Below are 15,544 nucleotides of genomic sequence, written 5' to 3'. Positions count from 1 at the left end.
GTAAACCTGAAGTGAAGCATCGGAATCTCTAACTAGTGTCATAGGGATGGTTCAAAACCTAGTCTGTAGGAAGAGTCAGTCTTCTTGTACATAAGTCGGATTTGTGCCTTTTGCACTTAATTCCGCTGCAATTTCTGTGTTTCACCGTCAATAAGAAGGTCAGAGGGATACAGTAAGGCTGAAGTGAAGCATCGGAATCTAAAACTAGTGTCACAGGAATGGTTCAAAACATAGACAGTAGAAAGAGTCAGTCTTCTTGTACTTAAGTCGCCATTGTGCCTTTTTCTATTTAATTCCGATGCAATTTCTGTGTTTCATCGTCAATAAGACGGTCCAAGGGATACAGTAAACCTGAAGTGAAGCATCGGATTGTATAACTAGTGTCACAGGAATGGTTCAAAACACAGTCAGTGAGAAGAGTCAGACTTCTTGTACTTAAGTCGGCATTGTGCCTTTTCTATTTAATTCCGATGCTGTTTCTGTGTTCCATCGTCAATAAGAGTGTCAGAGGGATACAGTGAACATGAAGTGAAGCATCGGAATCTTTAACTAGTGTCACAGGAATGGTTCAAACATAGTCAGTAAGAAGAGTCTGTCTTCTTATTGTTAAGTCGGCATTGTGCCTTTTGTATTTAATTCCGATGCAATTTCGGTGTTTCATCGTCAATAAGAAGGTCAGAGGGATACAGTAAAGCTGAAGTGAAGCATCGGAATCTAAAACTAGTGTCACAGGAATGGTTCAAAACATAGACAGTATGAAGAGTCAGTCTTTTTGTACTTAAGTCGGCATTGTGCCTTTTCTATTCTATTCTGAAGTGAACCATCGGAATCTATAACTAGTGTCAAAGGAATGGTTCGAAACATAGTCAGTAAGAAGAATCAGTCTTCATGTACTTAAGTCGGCATTGTGCCTTTTGTATTTAATTCCGATGCAATTTCATTGTTTCATCGTTAATAAGAAGGTCCAAGTGAAACAGTAAACCTGAAGTGAAGCATCGGAAGCTATAACTAGTGTCAATGGAATGGTTCAAACATAGACAGTAGGATGAGTCAGTCTTCTTGTACTTAAGTCGGCATTGTGCCTTTTTTATTTAATTCCGATGCAATTTCTGTGTTTCATCGTCAATAAGAAGGTCCAAGGGATACAGTAAACCTGAAGTGAAGCATCGGAATCCATAACTAGTGTCACAGGAATGGATCAACACATTGACAGAAGGAAGAGTCAGTCTTTTTGCACTTAAGTCCGCATTGTGCCTTTTGTATTTAATTCCGATGCAATTTCTGTGTTTCATCGTCAATAAGACGGTCCAAGGGATACAGTAAACCTGAAGTGAAGCATCGGATTGTATAACTAGTGTCACACGAATGGTTCAAAACATAGACAGTAAGAAGCGTCAGTCTTCTTGTACTTACGTCGGCATTGTGCCTTTTCTATTTAATTCCGATGCAATTTCTGTGTTTCATCGTCAATAAGAAGGTCCAAGGGATACAGTAAACCTGAAGTGAAGCATCAGAACCTATAACTAGTGTCACAGGAAGGGTTTAAAACATAGACAGTGAGAAGAGTCAGTCTCCTTGCACTTAAGTCGGCATTGTGCCTTTTCTATTTAATTCCGATGCAATTTCTGTGTTTCATCGTCAATAAGAAGGTCCATGGGATACAGCAAACTTGAAGTGAAGCATCAGAACCTATAACTAATGTCACAGGAAGGGTTCAAAACATAGACAGTGAGAAGAGTCAGTCTCCTTGCACTTAAGTCGGCATTGTGCCTTTTGAATTTAATTCCGATGCAATTTCTGTGTTTCATCGCCAGTAAGAAGGTCAGAGGGATACAGTAAACCTGAAGTGAAGCATCGGAATCTATAACTAGTGTCACAGGAATGGTTCAAATCATAGGCAGTAAGAAGATACAGTCTTCTTGTCCTTAATTCGGCATTGTGCATTTTGTATTTAATACCGATGCTATTTCTGTGTTTCATCGTCAATAAGAAGGTCCAAGGGATACAGTAAACCTGGAGTGAAGCATCGGAATCTATCACTAGTGTAACAGGAATGGTTCAAAACTTAGACAGTAAGAAGAGTCAGCCTTCTTGTAAATAAGTCGGCATTGTGCCTTTTGTATTTAATTCCGATGCAATTTCTGTGTTTCATCGTCAATAAGAATGTCAGAGGGATACAGCAAACCTGAAGTGAAGCATCGGAATCTATAACTTGTGTCACATAAATGGTTCAAAACATAGACAGTAAGAAGAGTCAGTTTTCTTGTACTTAAGTCGGCATTGTGCCTTTTGTATTTAATTCCGATGCAATTTCTGTGTTTCATCGTCAATAAGAAGGTCCATGGGATACAGCAAACCTGAAGTGAAGCATCAGAACCTATAACTAATGTCACAGGAAGGGTTCAAAACATAGACAGTGAGAAGAGTCAGTCTCCTTGCACTTAAGTCGGCATTGTGCCTTTTGAATTTAATTCCGATGCAATTTCTGTGTTTCATCGTCAGTAAGAAGGTCAGAGGGATACAGTAAACCTGAAGTGAAGCATCGGAATCTATAACTAGTGTCACAGGAATGGTTCAAATCATAGGCAGTAAGAAGATACAGTCTTCTTGTCCTTAATTCGGCATTGTGCCTTTTGTATTTAATACCGATGCTATTTCTGTGTTTCATCGTCAATAAGAAGTTCCAAGGGATTCAGTAAACCTGAAGTGAAGCATCGGAATCTCTAACAAGTGTCATAGGGATGGTTCAAAACCTAGTCTGTAGGAAGAGTCAGTCTTCTTGTACATAAGTCGGATTTGTGCCTTTTGCACTTAATTCCGCTGCAATTTCTGTGTTTCACCGTCAATAAGAAGGTCAGAGGGATACAGTAAGGCTGAAGTGAAGCATCGGAATCTAAAACTAGTGTCACAGGAATGGTTCAAAACATAGACAGTAGAAAGAGTCAGTCTTCTTGTACTTAAGTCGCCATTGTGCCTTTTTCTATTTAATTCCGATGCAATTTCTGTGTTTCATCGTCAATAAGACGGTCCAAGGGATACAGTAAACCTGAAGTGAAGCATCGGATTGTATAACTAGTGTCACAGGAATGGTTCAAAACACAGTCAGTGAGAAGAGTCAGACTTCTTGTACTTAAGTCGGCATTGTGCCTTTTCTATTTAATTCCGATGCTGTTTCTGTGTTCCATCGTCAATAAGAGTGTCAGAGGGATACAGTGAACATGAAGTGAAGCATCGGAATCTTTAACTAGTGTCACAGGAATGGTTCAAACATAGTCAGTAAGAAGAGTCTGTCTTCTTATTGTTAAGTCGGCATTGTGCCTTTTGTATTTAATTCCGATGCAATTTCGGTGTTTCATCGTCAATAAGAAGGTCAGAGGGATACAGTAAAGCTGAAGTGAAGCACCGGAATCTAAAACTAGTGTCACAGGAATGGTTCAAACATAGACAGTAGGCAGGGTCAGTCATCTTGTACTTAAGTCGGCATTGTGCCTTTTCTATTTAATTCCGATGCAATTTCTGTGTTTCATCGTCAATAAGAAGGTCCAAGGGATACAGTAAACCTGGAGTGAAGCATCGGACTCTATAACTAGTGTCACAGGAATGGTTCAAAACATAGACAGTATGAAGAGTCAGTCTTTTTGTACTTAAGTCGGCATTGTGCCTTTTCTATTCTATTCTGAAGTGAACCATCGGAATCTATAACTAGTGTCAAAGGAATGGTTCGAAACATAGTCAGTAAGAAGAATCAGTCTTCATGTACTTAAGTCGGCATTGTGCCTTTTGTATTTAATTCCGATGCAATTTCATTGTTTCATCGTTAATAAGAAGGTCCAAGTGAAACAGTAAACCTGAAGTGAAGCATCGGAAGCTATAACTAGTGTCAATGGAATGGTTCAAACATAGACAGTAGGATGAGTCAGTCTTCTTGTACTTAAGTCGGCATTGTGCCTTTTTTATTTAATTCCGATGCAATTTCTGTGTTTCATCGTCAATAAGAAGGTCCAAGGGATACAGTAAACCTGAAGTGAAGCATCGGAATCCATAACTAGTGTCACAGGAATGGATCAACACATTGACAGAAGGAAGAGTCAGTCTTTTTGCACTTAAGTCCGCATTGTGCCTTTTGTATTTAATTCCGATGCAATTTCTGTGTTTCATCGTCAATAAGACGGTCCAAGGGATACAGTAAACCTGAAGTGAAGCATCGGATTGTATAACTAGTGTCACACGAATGGTTCAAAACATAGACAGTAAGAAGCGTCAGTCTTCTTGTACTTACGTCGGCATTGTGCCTTTTCTATTTAATTCCGATGCAATTTCTGTGTTTCATCGTCAATAAGAAGGTCCAAGGGATACAGTAAACCTGAAGTGAAGCATCAGAACCTATAACTAGTGTCACAGGAAGGGTTTAAAACATAGACAGTGAGAAGAGTCAGTCTCCTTGCACTTAAGTCGGCATTGTGCCTTTTCTATTTAATTCCGATGCAATTTCTGTGTTTCATCGTCAATAAGAAGGTCCATGGGATACAGCAAACTTGAAGTGAAGCATCAGAACCTATAACTAATGTCACAGGAAGGGTTCAAAACATAGACAGTGAGAAGAGTCAGTCTCCTTGCACTTAAGTCGGCATTGTGCCTTTTGAATTTAATTCCGATGCAATTTCTGTGTTTCATCGTCAGTAAGAAGGTCAGAGGGATACAGTAAACCTGAAGTGAAGCATCGGAATCTATAACTAGTGTCACAGGAATGGTTCAAATCATAGGCAGTAAGAAGATACAGTCTTCTTGTCCTTAATTCGGCATTGTGCATTTTGTATTTAATACCGATGCTATTTCTGTGTTTCATCGTCAATAAGAAGGTCCAAGGGATACAGTAAACCTGGAGTGAAGCATCGGAATCTATCACTAGTGTAACAGGAATGGTTCAAAACTTAGACAGTAAGAAGAGTCAGCCTTCTTGTAAATAAGTCGGCATTGTGCCTTTTGTATTTAATTCCGATGCAATTTCTGTGTTTCATCGTCAATAAGAATGTCAGAGGGATACAGCAAACCTGAAGTGAAGCATCGGAATCTATAACTTGTGTCACATAAATGGTTCAAAACATAGACAGTAAGAAGAGTCAGTTTTCTTGTACTTAAGTCGGCATTGTGCCTTTTGTATTTAATTCCGATGCAATTTCTGTGTTTCATCGTCAATAAGAAGGTCCATGGGATACAGCAAACCTGAAGTGAAGCATCAGAACCTATAACTAATGTCACAGGAAGCGTTCAAAACATAGACAGTGAGAAGAGTCAGTCTCCTTGCACTTAAGTCGGCATTGTGCCTTTTGAATTTAATTCCGATGCAATTTCTGTGTTTCATCGTCAGTAAGAAGGTCAGAGGGATACAGTAAACCTGAAGTGAAGCATCGGAATCTATAACTAGTGTCACAGGAATGGTTCAAATCATAGGCAGTAAGAAGATACAGTCTTCTTGTCCTTAATTCGGCATTGTGCCTTTTGTATTTAATACCGATGCTATTTCTGTGTTTCATCGTCAATAAGAAGTTCCAAGGGATTCAGTAAACCTGAAGTGAAGCATCGGAATCTCTAACTAGTGTCATAGGGATGGTTCAAAACCTAGTCTGTAGGAAGAGTCAGTCTTCTTGTACATAAGTCGGATTTGTGCCTTTTGCACTTAATTCCGCTGCAATTTCTGTGTTTCACCGTCAATAAGAAGGTCAGAGGGATACAGTAAGGCTGAAGTGAAGCATCGGAATCTAAAACTAGTGTCACAGGAATGGTTCAAAACATAGACAGTAGAAAGAGTCAGTCTTCTTGTACTTAAGTCGCCATTGTGCCTTTTTCTATTTAATTCCGATGCAATTTCTGTGTTTCATCGTCAATAAGACGGTCCAAGGGATACAGTAAACCTGAAGTGAAGCATCGGATTGTATAACTAGTGTCACAGGAATGGTTCAAAACACAGTCAGTGAGAAGAGTCAGACTTCTTGTACTTAAGTCGGCATTGTGCCTTTTCTATTTAATTCCGATGCTGTTTCTGTGTTCCATCGTCAATAAGAGTGTCAGAGGGATACAGTGAACATGAAGTGAAGCATCGGAATCTTTAACTAGTGTCACAGGAATGGTTCAAACATAGTCAGTAAGAAGAGTCTGTCTTCTTATTGTTAAGTCGGCATTGTGCCTTTTGTATTTAATTCCGATGCAATTTCGGTGTTTCATCGTCAATAAGAAGGTCAGAGGGATACAGTAAAGCTGAAGTGAAGCATCGGAATCTAAAACTAGTGTCACAGGAATGGTTCAAACATAGACAGTAGGCAGGGTCAGTCATCTTGTACTTAAGTCGGCATTGTGCCTTTTCTATTTAATTCCGATGCAATTTCTGTGTTTCATCGTCAATAAGAAGGTCCAAGGGATACAGTAAACCTGGAGTGAAGCATCGGACTCTATAACTAGTGTCACAGGAATGGTTCAAAACATAGACAGTATGAAGAGTCAGTCTTTTTGTACTTAAGTCGGCATTGTGCCTTTTCTATTCTATTCTGAAGTGAACCATCGGAATCTATAACTAGTGTCAAAGGAATGGTTCGAAACATAGTCAGTAAGAAGAATCAGTCTTCATGTACTTAAGTCGGCATTGTGCCTTTTGTATTTAATTCCGATGCAATTTCATTGTTTCATCGTTAATAAGAAGGTCCAAGTGAAACAGTAAACCTGAAGTGAAGCATCGGAAGCTATAACTAGTGTCAATGGAATGGTTCAAACATAGACAGTAGGATGAGTCAGTCTTCTTGTACTTAAGTCGGCATTGTGCCTTTTTTATTTAATTCCGATGCAATTTCTGTGTTTCATCGTCAATAAGAAGGTCCAAGGGATACAGTAAACCTGAAGTGAAGCATCGGAATCCATAACTAGTGTCACAGGAATGGATCAACACATTGACAGAAGGAAGAGTCAGTCTTTTTGCACTTAAGTCCGCATTGTGCCTTTTGTATTTAATTCCGATGCAATTTCTGTGTTTCATCGTCAATAAGACGGTCCAAGGGATACAGTAAACCTGAAGTGAAGCATCGGATTGTATAACTAGTGTCACACGAATGGTTCAAAACATAGACAGTAAGAAGAGTCAGTCTTCTTGTACTTACGTCGGCATTGTGCCTTTTCTATTTAATTCCGATGCAATTTCTGTGTTTCATCGTCAATAAGAAGGTCCAAGGGATACAGTAAACCTGAAGTGAAGCATCAGAACCTATAACTAGTGTCACAGGAAGGGTTCAAAACATAGACAGTGAGAAGAGTCAGTCTCCTTGCACTTAAGTCGGCATTGTGCCTTTTCTATTTAATTCCGATGCAATTTCTGTGTTTCATCGTCAATAAGAAGGTCCATGGGATACAGTAAACCTGAAGTGAAGCATCAGAACCTATAACTAATGTCACAGGAAGGGTTCAAAACATAGACAGTGAGAAGAGTCAGTCTCCTTGCACTTAAGTCGGCATTGTGCCTTTTGAATTTAATTCCGATGCAATTTCTGTGTTTCATCGTCAGTAAGAAGGTCAGAGGGATACAGTAAACCTGAAGTGAAGCATCGGAATCTATAACTAGTGTCACAGGAATGGTTCAAATCATAGGCAGTAAGAAGATACAGTCTTCTTGTCCTTAATTCAGCATTGTGCCTTTTGTATTTAATACCGATGCTATTTCTGTGTTTCATCGTCAATAAGAAGGTCCAAGGGATACAGTAAACCTGGAGTGAAGCATCGGAATCTATCACTAGTGTAACAGGAATGGTTCAAAACTTAGACAGTAAGAAGAGTCAGCCTTCTTGTAAATAAGTCGGCATTGTGCCTTTTGTATTTAATTCCGATGCAATTTCTGTGTTTCATCGTCAATAAGAATGTCAGAGGGATACAGCAAACCTGAAGTGAAGCATCGGAATCTATAACTTGTGTCACATAAATGGTTCAAAACATAGACAGTAAGAAGAGTCAGTTTTCTTGTACTTAAGTCGGCATTGTGCCTTTAGTATTTAATTCCGGTTTAACTTCTGTGTTTCATCGTCAACAAGAAGGTCAGAGGGATACAGTAAACCTGAAGTGAAGCATCGGAATCTGTAACTAGTGTCACACGAATGGTTCAAAACATAGTCAGTAAGAAGAGTCAGTCTTCTTGTACTTACGTCGGCATTGTGCCTTTTCTATTTAATTCCGATGCAATTTCTGTGTTTCATCGTCAATAAGAAGGTCCAAGGGATACAGTAAACCTGAAGTGAAGCATCAGAACCTATAACTAGTGTCACTGGAAGGGTTCAAAACATAGACAGTGAGAAGAGTCAGTCTCCTTGCACTTAAGTCGGCATTGTGCCTTTTGTATTTAATTCCGATGCAATTTCATTGTTTCATCGTTAATAAGAAGGTCCAAGTGAAACAGTAAACCTAAAGTGAAGCATCGGAAGCTATAACTAGTGTCACAGGAATGGTTCAAAACATAGACAGTAAGAAGAGTCAGTCTTCTTGTACTTAATTCGGCATTGTGCCTTTTCTATTTAATTCCGATGCAATGTCTGTGTTTCATCGTCAATAAGAAGTTCAGAGGGATAATGTAAACCTCAAGTGAAGCATCGGAATCTATAACTAGTCTCACATGAATGGTTCAAACATAGACAGTAAGAAGAGTCAGTTTTCTTGTACTTAAGTCAGCATTGTGCCTTTTGTATTTAATTCCGATGCAATTTCTAGGTTTCATCGTCAATAAGAATGTCAGAGGGATACAGCAAACCTGAAGTGAAGCATCGGAATCTATAACTTGTGTCACAGAAATGGTTCAAAACATAGACAGTAAGAAGAGTCAGTTTTCTTGTACTTAAGTCGGCATTGTGCCTTTTGTATTTAATTCCGATGCAAATTCAATGTTTGATCGTCAATAAGAAGGTCAGAGGCATACTGTAAACCTGAAGTGAAGCATCGGAATCTATAACTAGTGTCACAGGAATTGTTGAAAACATAGACAGTAAGAAGGGTCAGTCGGTATTGTGAATTTTGTATTTAAATCCGATGCAATTTCTGTGTTTAATCGTGAATAAGGTCAGAGGGATACAGTAAACCTGAAGTGAAGCATCGGAATCTATAACTAGTGTCACAGGAATGGTTCAAAACATAGACAGTAGGAAGAGTCAGTCTTCTTGTACTTAAGCCGGCATATTGGCTTTTGTATTTAATTCCGATGCAATTTCAGTGTTCATCGTCAATAAGTATGTAAAAGGGATACAGTAAACCTGGAGTGAAGCATCGGAATCTATAACTAGTGTCAATGGAATGGTTCAAAACATAGACAGTAAGAAGAGTCAGTCTTCTTCTACTTAAGTTGGCATTGTGCCTTTTCTATTTAATTCCGATGCAATTACTGTGTTCATCGTCAATAAGAAGGTCCAAGGGATACTCTAAACCTAAAGTGAAGCATCGGAATCTATAACTAGTGTCACAGGAATGGTTCAAAACATAGACATTAAGAAGAGTCCGACTTCTTGTACTTAAGTCGGCATTGTGCCTTTTCTATTTATTTCCGAGGCAATTTCTGTGTTTCATCGTCAATAAGAAGGTCAGAGGGATACAGTAAACCTGAAGTGAAGCATTGGAATCTATAACTAGTGTCACAGGAATGGTTCAAAACATAGACAGTAAGAAGAGTCAGTCTTCTTGTACTTGAGTCGGCATCGTGCCTTTTGTATTTAATTCCGATGCAATTTCAGTGTTTCATCGTCAATAAGAAGGTCAGAGGGATACAGTAAACCTGAAGTGAAGCATTGGAATCTATAACTAGTGTCACAGGAATGGTTCAAAACATAGACAGTAAGAAGAGTCAGTCTTCTTGTACTTGAGTCGGCATTGTGCCTTTTGTATTAAATTCCGATGCAATTTCGGTGTTTTATCGTCAATAAGAAGGTCTAAGGGATTCAGTAAATCTGAAGTCAAGCATCGGAATCTATAACTAGTGTCAATGGAATGGTTCAAAGCATAGACAGTAGGAAGAGTCAGTCTCCTTGTACTTAATTCGGCATTGTGCCTTTTATATTTAATTCCGATGCTATGTCTGTGTTTCATCATCAATCAAAAGGTCCAAGGGATACAGTAAACCTGAAGTGAAGCATCGGAATATATAACTAGTGTCACAGAAATGGATCAAAACATAGACAGTAGGAAGAGTCAGTCTTCTTGTACTTAATTCGGCATTGTGCCTTTTCTATTTAATTCCGATGCAATTTCTGTGTTTCATCGTCAATAAGAAGGTCCAAGGGATACAGTAAACCTGAAGTGAAGCATCGGAATCCATAACTAGTGTCACAGGAATGGATCAACACACTGACAGAAGGAAGAGTCAGTCTTTTTGCACTTAAGTCGGCATTGTGCCTTTTGTATTTAATTCCGATGCAATTTCTGTGTTTCATCGTCAATAAGACGGTCCAAGGGATACAGTAAACCTGAAGTGAAGCATCGGATTGTATAACTAGTGTCACACGAATGTTTCAAAACATAGTCAGTAAGAAGAGTCAGTCTTCTTGTACTTAAGTTGGCATTGTGCCTTTTGTATTTAATTCCGATGCAATTTCTGTGTTTCATCGTCAATAAGAAGGTCCAAGGGTTACAGTAAACCTAGAGTGAAGCATCGGAATCTATAACTAGTGTCACAGGAATGGTTCAAACATAGACATTAAGAACAGTCAGTCTTCTTGTACTTAAGTCGGCATTGTGCCTTTTCTATTTAATTCCGATGCAATGTCTGTGTTTCATCGTCAATAAGAAGTTCAGAGGGATAATGTAAACCTCAAGTGAAGCATCGGAATCTATAACTAGTGTCACATGAATGGTTCAAACATAGACAGTAAGAAGAGTCAGTTTTCTTGTACTTAAGTCAGCATTGTGCCTTTTGTATTTAATTCCGATGCAATTTCTATCTTTCATCGTCAATAAGAATGTCAGAGGGATACAGCAAACCTGAAGTGAAGCATCGGAATCTATAACTTGTGTCACATAAATTGTTTAAAACATAGACAGTAAGAAGAGTCAGTTTTCTTGTACTTAAGTCAGCATTGTGCCTTTTGTATTTATTTCCGTTGCAACTTCTGTGTTTCATCGTCAATAAGAAAGTAAGAGGGATACAGTAAACATGAAGAAAACATCGGAATCTATAACTAGTGTCACAGGAATGTTTCAAAACATAGACAGTAAGAAGAGTCAGTCTTCTTGTACTTGAGTCGGCATTGTGCCTTTTGTATTAAATTCCGATACAATTTCTGTATTTCATCGTCCATAAGAAGGTCCAAGGATACAGTAAACCTGAAGTCAAGCATCGGAATCTATAACTAGTGTCACAGGAATGGTTCAAAACATAGAAAGTAAGAAGAGTCAGTCTTCTTGTACTTAATTCGGCATTGTGCCTTTTCTATTTAATTCCGATGCAATGTCTGTGTTTCATCGTCAATAAGAAGTTCAGAGGGATAATGTAAACCTCAAGTGAAGCATCGGAATCTATAACTAGTGTCACATGAATGGTTCAAACATAGACAGTAAGAAGAGTCAGTTTTCTTGTACTTATGTCAGCATTGTGCCTTTTGTATTTAATTCCGATGCAATTTCTATGTTTCATCGTCAATAAGAATGTCAGAGGGATACAGAAAACCTGAAGTGAAGCATCGGAATCTATAACTTGTGTCACAGAAATGGTTCAAAACATAGACAGTAAGAAGAGTCAGTTTTCCTGTACTTAAGTCGGCATTGTGCCTTTTCTATTTAATTCCGAGGCAATTTCTGTGTGTCTTCGTCAATAAGAAGGTCAGAGGGATACAGTAAACCTAAAGTGAAGCATCGGAATCTATAACTATTGTCACAGGAATGGTTCAAAACATAGTCAGTATGAAGAGTCAGTCTTCTTTTACTTAGGTTAGCATTGTGCCTTTTCTATTTAATTCCGATGCAATTACTGTGTTCATCGTCAATAAGAAGGTCCAAGGGATATTCTAAACCTAAAGTGAAGCATCGGAATCTAAAACTAGTGTCACAGGAATGGTTCAAAACATAGACATTAAGAAGAGTCCGTCTTCTTGTACTTAAGTCGGCATTGTGCCTTTTCTATTTATTTCCGAGGCAATTTCTGTGTTTCATCGTGAATAAGAAGGTCAGAGGGATACAGTAAACCTGAAGTGAAGCATTGGAATCTATAACTAGTGTCACAGGAATGGTTCAAAACATAGACAGTAAGAAGAGTCAGTCTTCTTGTACTTGAGTCGGCATTGTGCCTTTTGTATTTAATTCCGATGCAATTTCAGTGTTTCATCGTCAATAAGAAGGTCAGAGGGACACAGTAAACCTGAAGTGAAGCATTGGAATCTATAACTAGTGTCACAGTAATGGTTCAAAACATAGACAGTAAGAAGAGTCAGTCTTCTTGTACTTGAGTCGGCATTGTGCCTTTTGTATTAAATTCCGATGCAATTTCGGTGTTTTATCGTCAATAAGAAGGTCCAAGGGATTCAGTAAATCTGAAGTCAAGCATCGGAATCTATAACTAGTGTCAATGGAATGGTTCAAAGCATAGACAATAGGAAGAGTCAGTCTCCTTGTACTTAATTCGGCATTGTGCCTTTTGTATTTAATTCCGATGCTATGTCTGTGTTTCATCGTCAATCATAAGGTCCAAGGGATACAGTAAACCTGAAGTGAAGCATCGGAATATATAACTAGTGTCACAGAAATGGATCAAAACATAGACAGTAGGAAGAGTCAGTCTTCTTGTACTTAATTCGGCATTGTGCCTTTTGTATTTAATTCCGATGCAATTTCTGAGTTTCATCGTCAATAAGAAGGTCAGAGGGATACAGTAAACCTGAAGTGAAGCATCGGAATCTATAACTAGCGTCACAGGAATGGTTCAAAACATAGTCAGTAAGATGGGTCAGTCTTCTTGTCCTTAAGTCAGCATTGTGCCTTTTGTATTTAATTCCGGTTTAACTTCTGTGTTTCATCGTCAATAAGAAAGTCAGAGGGATACAGTAAACCTGAAGTGAAGCATCGGAATCTATAACTAGTGTCACAGGAATGTTTCAAAACATATACAGTAAGAAGAGTCAGTCTTCTTGTACTTAAGTCGGCATTGTGCCTTTTGTATTAAATTCCGATGCAATTTCTGTGTTTTATCGTCAATAAGAAGGTCCAAGGGAATCAGTAAACCTGAAGTCAAGCATCGGAATCTATAACTAGTGTCAATGGAACGGTTCATTACATAGACAGTAGGAAGAGTCAGTCTTCTTGTACTTAATTCGGCATTGTGCCTTTTGTATTTAATTCCGATGGAATTTCTGTGTTTCATCGTGAATAAGGTCAGAGGGATACAGTAAACCTGAAGTGAAGCATCGGAATCTATATCTAGTGTCACAGGAATTGTTCAAAACATAGACAGTAAGAAGAGTCAGTCGGTATTGTGCCTTTTGTATTTAATTCCGATGCAATTTCTGTGTTTCATCGTGAATAAGGTCAGAGGGATACAGTAAACCTTGAAGTGAAGCATCGGAATCTATAACTAGTGTCACAGGAATGGTTCAAAACATTGTCAGTAGGAAGAGTCAGTCTTCTTGTCCCTAAGTCGGCATTGTGCCTTTTGTATTTAATTCCGATGCAATTTCTGTGTTTCATCGTCAATAAGAAGGTTTAAGGGTTACAGTAAACCTAGAGTGAAGCATCGGAGTCTATAACTAGTGTCACAGGAATGGTTCAAAACATAGACATTAAGAAGAGTCAGTCTTCTTGTACTTAAGTCGGCATTGTGCCTTTTCTATTTAATTCCGAGGCAATTTCTGTGTGTCTTCGTCAATAAGAAGGTCAGAGGGATACAGTAAACCTGAAGTGAAGCATCGGAATCTATAACTAGTGTCACAGGAATGCTTCAAAACATAGTCAATATGAAGAGTCAGTCTTCTTGTCCTTAAGTCGGCATTGTGCCTTTTGTATTTAATTCCGATGCAATTTCTGTGTTTCATCGTCAATAAGAAGGTCCAAGGGATACAGTTAACCTGGAGTGAAGCATTGGAATCTATAACTACTGTAACAGGAATGGTTCAAAACATAGACAGTAAGATGAGTCAGTCTTCTTGTACTTGAGTCGGCATTGTGCCTTTTGTATTAAATTCCGATGCAATTTCTGTGTTTTATCCTCAATAAGAAGGTCCAAGGGATTCAGTAAACCTGAAGTCAAGCATCGGAATCTATAACTAGTGTCAATGGATTGGTTCAAAACATAGACAGTAGGAAGAGTCAGTCTTCTTGTACTTAATTCGGCATTGTGCCTGTTGTATTTAATTCCGATGCTATTTCTGTGTTTCATCGTCAATAATAAGGTCCAAGGGATACAGTAAACCTGAAGTGAAGCATCGGAATATATAACTAGTGTCACAGAAATGGTTCAAAACATAGACAGTAGGAAGTGTCAGTCTTCTTGTACTTAATTCGGCATTGTGCCTTTTGTATTTAATTCCGATGCAATTTCTGAGTTTCATGGTTAATAAGAAGGTCAGATGGATACAGTAAACCTGAAGTGAAGCATCGGAATCAATAACTAGTGTCACAGGAATGGTTCAAAACATAGTCAGTAAGAAGGTTCAGTCTTCTTGTCCTTAAGTCAGCATTGTGCCTTTTGTATTTAATTCCGGTTTATTTTCTGTGTTTCATCGTCAATAAGAAAGTCACAGGAATGTTTCAAACATAGTCAGTAAGAAGAGTCAGTCTTCTTGTCCTTAAGTCGGCATTGTGCCTTTTGTATTTAATTCGGATGCAATTTCTGTGTTTCATGGTGCAATAAGAAGGTCTAAGGGATACAGTAAACCTGGAGTGAAGCATCGGAATCTATAACTAGTGTCACAGGAATGTTTCAAAACATAGACAGTATGAAGATACAGTCTTCTTGTACTTAAGTCGGCATTGTGCCTTTTGTATTTAATTCCGATGCAATTACTGTGTTTCATCGTCAATTAGAAGGTCCAGGGGATACAGTAAACCGGAAGTGAAGCATCGGAATATATAACTAGTGTCACAGAAAAGGTTCAAAACATAGACAGTAGGAAGATACAGTCTTCTTGTACTTAATTCGGCATTGTGCCTTTTCTATTTAATTCCGATGCAATTTCTGTGTTTCATCGTCAATAAGAAGGTCAGAGGGATACTGTAAACCTGAAGTGAAGCATTGGAATGTATAACTAGTGTCACAGGAATAATTCAAAACATAGACAGTAAGAACAGTCAGTCTTCTTGTACTTGAGTCGGCATTGTGCCTTTTGTATTAAATTCCGATGCAATTTCTGTGCTTTATCGTCAATAAGAAGGTCCAAGGGATTCAGTAAACCTGAAGTCAAGCATCGGAATCTATAACTAGTGTCAATGGAATGGTTCAATACATAGACAGTAGGAAGAGTCAGTCTTCTTGTACTTAATTCGGCATTGTGCCTTTTCTATTTAATTCCGATGCAATGTCTGTGTTTCATCGACAATAAGAAGTTCAGAG

The sequence above is a fragment of the Schistocerca serialis genome, unplaced genomic scaffold (genome assembly GCF_023864345.2).
Source record: "Schistocerca serialis cubense isolate TAMUIC-IGC-003099 unplaced genomic scaffold, iqSchSeri2.2 HiC_scaffold_1363, whole genome shotgun sequence".
NCBI lineage: Eukaryota > Metazoa > Arthropoda > Insecta > Orthoptera > Acrididae > Schistocerca > Schistocerca serialis.
This window is presented reverse-complemented; position numbering follows the sequence as displayed.